Genomic DNA, 8,697 nt, shown 5'->3' with positions numbered 1-8,697 from the left:
TAAAAATGTCTGGTTTTCAGAGAAAAAAAACAGTTTTTCTGTGAAAGTTGGTTAATAGACTATTCAGATCCAAAAAGTGATGATAGAGAATTTATTCTGCAGTGTTTTTATCAGCTACCACTGTCAAAATTGAAGTCTGCCTATTTTTTTCTCAATCATATTTACTGACATATCCTGACTTGTGAAAAAGCACTTGTGTAGGTGGAATTGTTTGTGTAAGACTTTTTAAAGTATGCTCCTTACACAGATTTGCTCTTCAAATTGAGTTGGACTCAACAGCCATTATAAGTCATTGTATATATTACAGAAGTAATAGGATGAGTCCCTATTGGACAAATGTGTGTCTTAGTCACACAGTAACACTGTTTCTACTTAGTTTAAATTACTGATGGGTTATAAAAAAGAGGCTGCATAGGTCAGTGGGGGGTTAGTGGGATTGAATTTCAAGAGACCTGGATTCTATTCTTAGCTCAGCTATTGACTGTCCTAGACAAGCTATCTCACTGATCTGTGTCTCCGTTACCTAGGAATACATACATGTTGCCTTGTTTATTTGGATTCCAAGCCTTTCCTAATAGATTCTGTCTCTTATTGGATTTATTTGTGAGTAGGCTAAAATGATAGTTAAGTTCAGCAGACACATCTGTTTTAAAGGAAAGAAAGGGGAAATGAAGAAGAGAATAATAACAATGATGATTCTTGTTCACAAACAATGATCTTTTCTACTTGAAGAAAATAAAAATGTGGATTAGTATAAAGAATTCAGATTGAAGAAATGCCAGATATTAAAAGAATGGAATACAAGTGGAGGAAATATATTAAATAAACCAACAAAACACTTACTAACTGCCCTTTAAACATTCAGTAGAGTGAGAGCATTTAACGGATGAAGGTTTAAGTGGAGCCCAGAACCACACAACAGAGGACAGGGCCCAGCTTTGCCATCCCAAGAACTGGGATAACAACCCAACAACAAACAGGCAGACAAGTAATAGGTGCATATTGGATGACTGGGGAAAACTGAGGAAGGAAAGCCTATGTGTGCTCTTCAAAATAAGTGTGCACAAAACACACAAAATCTGTTATTCCTGGGTCAAAGTGTGCCCTTGGATTACAGAAATGCACTACAGAGTCTTCCAGCAATGTGCACATCACCATGCACTGTGCAAGCCTCAACAGGAGGATCACCATCAAGGTTATTATTTAATGATTTTACCTTTTCAAACACTCTCATTGCTAGTATGTTAAAATAGCTTATTTGTGCCTCACTGCATGCAGAAACACCTCATTCCAGAGAAGAAACAGAGAATAGAATTAAAAAAGGGGAATCTGTGGCTTCTGTTCTCTGCTCTATTCCAGCACAGAAAAAATTTTCTTTTGAATATGCAGGTGAAATTTAGTTACAGTTATTTTTGTCCAGCCTGAACACTGTCCCTAGATACAGCAACACAAGCCTTCAGCCTACATTGAGAGCCTGCTTCCTAAAAGGAAACTGCAAAACGATCTAGTGACCAATGTATCTAATGATGGATTCCATTTGTAAATTATTTACATTCTAAGTCTATTGTGAAAGTAGTTTGAGACAACTGATCTGTAACAAAGAAAAATGCCTTCTGTTCTATTAAAATCCTTCAGCATCATTCAGACTGATTTGAAAAACTGAAGGACACTAATGTACTGGCACAACGTTAAGCTTAAAAAGCCTTTTATGCAAGAAATTAAGTCTTCATCAAGAAAATAACTGTTGAAACCTTAATATCATTCAATGACAGCCACACTTGAAGAGAAATTTTATAGCATAATGATCCTTGTTGCATAAATTGGATAGACTTTTGTTCTCATTTTAATTTTCTATACACAGCTTGCTTTGCTATTTCTCCTTCCCACACTGATTGAAAAGAAGAGAGCAAAAATTAGGAAAGTAAACCAAGATTTGGATCTGGAGTTAAACTTCTAATTTCAGAAGAAGTCTTTCACAACAAACATGCTGTGTACAGATACACATATCTGACTAAAGCCTTGGGTGACTAACATAAGACTTGGGCAGACATTCCAGCTGAGGATCCACCTCTGGCATAAGACTGAAAAAGACCCCTTCAAAGCCCCACTCAGCTTCCACCCAGGACTAGAAGAATATAGACTTCCTGCTCTTTGGATTTTACATCCTAGAAGTAAGAATGTGAATCTGCCTAGAAGATGTGCCAGAAAAAAGGCTTTTTCTTTTCCTTCTACTTAATTTCATATTATATGTTGGTCTAAAATCTAAAATCAGTTCCTTTGCCAAAACTGTCTCTCAATAATTTTCTGATAGGCTTTCTTGATTGGACCAGGCAAGTGATAAAACAGGGTTAATATCCTTCTTTCATACAATTTCATAATGTTGACAACAGCACTATCCAAGGAATGGAATTTTCATTTTTTGTGTTCCAAGAGTCGAACACATATAGTTCTCCCATTAGAAAACCTCTCAAACCACCAGACATTAGTTTACAGGGAAGGAGTGGGGGAAGTTAAAAAAAAAAAAGAAGACTTTCTACTCCACAACATAGTAAAGGGAAAAAAAAAAAAGAATGATTCAATGAGTCACAAAATGCAGCAGCATGACTCATTCATCAAGTTAGTATTAGGATACTCTGGCTGCCATCCCTGAAGAAAAATAGATACTTAATTTTGTACTGAACTCTAAGCTGGATTAAAAAAAAAAAGCAGTATTTAAAAGATAACTATATTTTTTCTTATTCCCTTTAACCCACATATTTTCTTTACCTCCCTTCTGGTCACCATTCTAGCAGATAAATAATAACCTCTCCTATGCAGCAGAATGGATAATTAAAGTATGTCAAGTGGATTTGAATTCTCCCAAAGTAGAAAAATTAATAATACATACTTAACAGTTCCATTGTAAGTGCTTTACACCAAAGGATAAAAACAATGGATAAAAGAAAGCTGTGCTGTTATCTGGAAAAAGTGAGTAAGGCATCTGCCTCTGAAAGAGTGGTCAGAGCCCTCTTTTTATAATATTTATACTTCTTATGAAATACAAATGAACAAAAACTTCTGCATTCCAGTCTGTACCAAGCACCTAAGTGCTATATACGACTGTCACTCCTGAGTTTTAGGAGCTTTATCTTCCAGTAGTTGCTAGACCACCTGATTCAAGAAAAAGGTTTAGAAGATACATAAAGCTATAAAGATATACCACTAACTGTAGGTAATTATAGCTGAAAGAGATTGGAATTCACTCTAAGCAAGTTGACTAAATGTGTTGTTCATAATATATAAAAAGAATAAACAGCATGTATGAAAAACTCAGAGTAAAAAGGAAATTGTATCTTTATTTTTACTTTGCTAATTAAAAATGTCCAATGTTCTTTTTGAACTTACCACTTAAAATAATGCAAGTGTAAATTCAGATGGGTGTATCATTTTGATGAGAATTGAAAGCATTCTAAAAACTAATTAACATTGTGTGAAACAGTATTCTATAAAAGTAAAGTAACATGAGTTATCTTAATTTCCTTTCCATGTCTGGAATTATAGCTGTGTGAAGCTTTCATTTCTTCCAAATCAAGTTTTACTAACTCTTAAACTCTACAAACATAGTAAAACTGAATGAATGAGTTTTCTCAGTAGTGCATTCTTATCATGATTACTTCACTGAATTAAAAACCACATCTCTTCAGAGGTGCCTTTGGTTCATTTTTCAAGCTAAATAAGAAGTGCACTCATACCTTTCCAACTGAAGTGGGAACTGAGAGATACTTCTCTTGAACAATGGTATGCATATAATAGAGGTAAGACACTTGAAAATCTAATGCACAAGCAGAAAAAATATACAACACGTCATTCTTTCCTAAGAATGGATGTGAAATAGTTTGTCCACAAAGCAAATAGTGACAATATTGTTCAGCAGCTCCATTTGTAACCTTAAACAACCTAGTGTCTGCTTCTCTTATAACCGCAGTCGCTGTCACACAATTGTATTCTGAAAGAGTGGTCACCCAAATAAACTGAATCATGACATAGAGAGATTTTAAAAACCCAAATTTTCTACTTTGGATATAAATTTTCCAATCCTTCAATGATTTAATTATTCATAATTTTTACATGAAAATATCTTGCCAGAAGCATTCCAAAATGCTTTAAGCACAGTCTTTGCTTAGAAAAAGGAAATAAAATGTCATATTAGCAGAGTATTCTCTCAAGATCTAGGATTTATGAAATATTAGGAGGAATTAGTATGGGGAAGAAAATCAAGTTCTCCTTTAACTACCTGGAAGTTTGTAAAGGGGATATGCTGAAAAAAAAGAATTTTTTTTTTCCTTATCTCATATCTGCAGTCTATGCATTGTACCGCCTTCCCATTTCAACACTTTTCTTTTGGGTATTTCTGTTGTTTTAAATGTGACTTCAAAGTTTAGGAAGTGAACCAAGTAGCTCTCTTATCTTCTTAGTTAAAATGCCGTATTTGCAACCCAGAGATGCATGCTACTAGTTTTCATTTATTAATTCCATTTCTGACAGTACCAGTTGGTCTGCCTTCCTTCCATGTTGCTTAAGCTATCTCGCTATCTATGATGTCACTAAAGTAGAAATCTGTAACTATTTTACGGTTTGTTTTGCTTGTATCCATTTATACTTTGACTCATGAATGAAGTTAAGTGGTGATAAGCGGCAGGTGTGAAGGCTCATGTCCTTGCTTAGAAAGCACGTTCAACTCCTCATTTGTTTTAAAGGTACAGGATATATCTCAATGTACAGATCAAAGTTTTGGTTTTATTGGAGAATTTTCTGCACTGAGGAAGAGTGTAAAACATTGCCCTTGCTAGGGTTATCTTAACACCACTATTTTACATTTTGTATTATAGGGTTGAAGAGAGCGGGTGAAGATAGCACATGTAATCTTTAAATCATTCCATTACTGACAAATTGCCAGTTTCAGATAATTCAACCACTCAAGCACAAGAACTGAAAGTGAGAGAAAACCAGAAGAGAAAAACCAGTCTTCTTACTAATGCTGTTAAAAATGAAATGAAATGTAAGTGCAAAATGTCATGCACGGTGTCAAGAGAAAAATCTTAGCTTCTGCCATGATGCAATTCAGCCATCAAGCACTTACAGCAGAAAGTGTCTATAGTGAATTGAGTGGTGTGATATCATCAGTAACTAAACTGATTTGATTTAGAAGCACTCCGTATATTTTAAAGGCTGGTTTCCAAGACGGTATGTGGCTTCAAAGAAGTCCTCTCTCCCCTTATCTGGTAAAAGGGAGATAGTAAATTTATCAGCCTGATCAACAAATATTATTGCTTTCAGTTATTTTCAATTTTTTATTTTCTAACCGAATTCCAGATGACACTGTGAACTTGAAATCTGCTCACCTAGACTCACTTATTGCAATTAGCAGATTTGAGTGCATTAGAAGTATATCTCCAACCACAATGAAAATAAGTAAAATATTACCTTGGTGCAATTTAGCTTGAAACTATATTCACTAAATCAAGATCTTAGCATTATGTATGTTAGAATCTACCTATAAAATCAATGGACTTTTCTGAAGTTTCACCTCTCTATACAAGAGATGCAGGTGTCTTTTCTCTCATATTATAATTTCTCTGCTCCTTCAAAGATGTGGTCTTGCAGAGTAAATGGGGAAAAGTTATTCTGAATACTATGTTTTGTATAATACTGTTCTCTGCTATCTCGAAATTTCATTTGAAAAACCTACATGACTATAGTACTCCTGACTGTAAATAATAAGTTCAATTACTACCAACCAAGAAATTGAGTTTTGGAATATCCCAGACAAAATACTGGTGGTTCTTACTGTGGAATATTCAAGCTTTAATGTAATAGCTTTGATTATCTATCCTCAGGAACAGGAATACAGTAAGAGGAGCAAGCTCAAATACAGTGTTAACAATTTATACAACTAACGTTTTAAGATTGTCATATCTAATTTTTCTGCAATAGTCTCTTCAAAATCGTTTAGGGACAAGATGGTAATCTACAAGCAAATTCACAGCCTTAGTGGAAGGTGTATTAAACATTATTACTCTATCTTGAACCTACTGTTCAGAGGAAATTCATGTTGTCAGTTTAGAAGACATTCTTTCTAACCTTATCCTTATTTTCTTGCTTTAAATACATTGTTCTTCCTTACTATTTTATTGATCTGGAATAAGTTTTCATCAAGCTTCCCCTGCAGAGACGGGGGATATAGTTAGCCTTAAATTCTAAAGGTATTCTGACATGAAATTAATGTTTTTCTTCTGACATAATTCTGAATATTTGCACGAGGTAGTCCTACCAATACTTTCTGTCCTGGGAAAATGTTTTTACTGATGACAAGACAGAGTAGTGGTGGGAGTGAAAGAGGGAAACAAAACATAACTAACATAAATGCAGCCTGAACAATCTGCAGAGATGAAGGTTGTGAATTGGGTGCATAATTTCTCATTGAGAAATAAAGCCAAGAATAGGCTAGAATGAGGAAGGATACTCAGAACAAACTACACTAAAAGATACTGAGGACATCAATATGTAAATATCCCTCATGCAGTTATATTTCAGTTTCTCTTGGTCTAGCTTATCTTTCTGCCCTGAACTTGTTTGGATGAGGAGGTAAGCTCGTACCAGAATGAGAGATGCTTGCACCCTTTCCCCCCAGGTTCTGAGTTTGTTCAGGAAGGAGTACTTAGCAGTGAGTTCTGTTTTCCCCGTTCCTCATAGTACTTTGCTTGCTGATGCAACTTGTTTCTATCTCCTAAGGCTGAGTTTCTGGTTGTTTCAACCACTGAATGTTCTGAATGATTACTGAAACAAGTATTTTAACAAACATTTGACTTCAGAGCTCTCAGTTTCTCAGATTTGGATTAGATTTCAAAACTCACAAAGCCTCATGCCAAATTTAGGCAAGCTTTTTTCCTCCTAAAATGTAAACAGATCCTTGTATATGGATTGTGAAAAAGAGCATGCATGTATGAAAAAATATATTTGTGTTTTATGTAAATTGCACTAAAAGTAATTCAGCAAGTATCAGTGAATGTCAGTGGGTGTGATTTTTTCCAGGTGGAGGAATTCAATGCCACTGCTTTGCCTCATATGCACTTCCATGTCAGATACCATTTTGTCAGACTGCCCCTCTGCTGCCATCTGTCACACAACAATAAAATGTAATGGAATGTTGGTGGGAAGGTTCAACCTCTACTGCCATACCTCCAACACCCGCCTCTGATGTCACGGGCCAACATAATAAAATAGGAGGTATTACTTTCAGACAGCCCTTGGACACGTTTTGTGTTAAAATGAATGTAAATCTCACTCCCTTGATGACAAAACAGATTTTTGCCATAAACATCATTCAGGATTGGCTTTTCACCAGACTTTAAAAACTAGAATTCCTTAAAAAGCAGAAGCTGGGTATGTCAATTCTTAGACATTTCTATAGGTTAAAAAAGGGGCCAAATAGATGTTTTTTTTTTTTTTTCAGTTTGTTTTTGAAAAGGTGTAATAGATTTGAGTTGGGATGCTAGAACTGGTTCCTAAATTAGACGCCTATTTCTTATTTGCAAAGCATTTTTTCTTCCTCAGTCCCTACCTGTAAATAAAGCAGAAATGTTTTGAAATAGTCACCTAAAGGATGTTACAATACATGATAAATGCTTTTGACAAAATCCATAGTATTGTAGATTTAAATACCTAATGGAAAAAGCATAAAGATCTCCATCGCTTTTTAGAAAAATAAAAAACACCAAACAGCATATGCTACCATTGTGGTTTCTTCAGTGTGAATTCTGAATAGAAAAGACTATGAGTTTTAAAATATTTAGCAGATCACAGCTCCCTCTTGTGTAATTTGCCATTATTACAGAAAACCAAGTTGTATCGTGATTGCTTAAACTAAATTGTGTTCTATAATCTTAGACTGGGGCTGTTTTACTCAGTTACCTAATTCTTACTCAAGCCAGTTAGAAGTCCATGAGACTACTTTCTATTGCATATATCTCACTAAAGCAACCTTAAAATTAGTCTAGGTTCATCTGTCTACTATTTTTATCCTTGTACTTCTTTTCAGTGATACTTTAGGATTTTGAGTTTTGTATTTTCATATGGTATGAATCCCAGCACAGATAATAACACAGTAAATCTGCACTAAGATCATATTTACAGGACTATTACTTTTGCTCATCTGTTAACTGTTATTAACAGTTCAAGAGTTACCTTAGAAATAAGAACTTTAAAGTTCCAGATGCCTGTAATAACAATACAGAGCTAAGCCCCAAGAACACAGCCGGGAGGTGTAGGAGGACACAGTGATCGGTAGGTAGGCAAACCCCAGTCTGGAAAGCACAAACAGGACTGGGGATGGTGGTTAAGCTGCCATTATGCTTCGACTGCCACTTAAACCCAGGGGTGAACCGTGGCTCTGACCATATAAAACGAGCACAGTTAACTCAGGAGAAAAGTGTGAAGGACCTTTCTATCCCTATCTACAGCGCCGTTATAATCAAGATTGACACCGTGCCTTCCTTTCCTGAGAGTTCGGTTTGAACAGAAGTGCTATGGTTTATTATTTCGGTATTTTAACTGGAATTTATTCGAAAACATGCCAACTTGGCGAGAGGTAGCAAACAGAACCCTATCGCTCCTGCGTCCGGGGGCCGCCGCGGGTGACAGCGCCACCGTGCGGGCGTT

The sequence above is a fragment of the Meleagris gallopavo genome, chromosome 5 (genome assembly GCF_000146605.3).
Source record: "Meleagris gallopavo isolate NT-WF06-2002-E0010 breed Aviagen turkey brand Nicholas breeding stock chromosome 5, Turkey_5.1, whole genome shotgun sequence".
Classification (NCBI taxonomy): domain Eukaryota; kingdom Metazoa; phylum Chordata; class Aves; order Galliformes; family Phasianidae; genus Meleagris; species Meleagris gallopavo.
Note: the sequence above shows the minus strand (reverse complement) of the source record.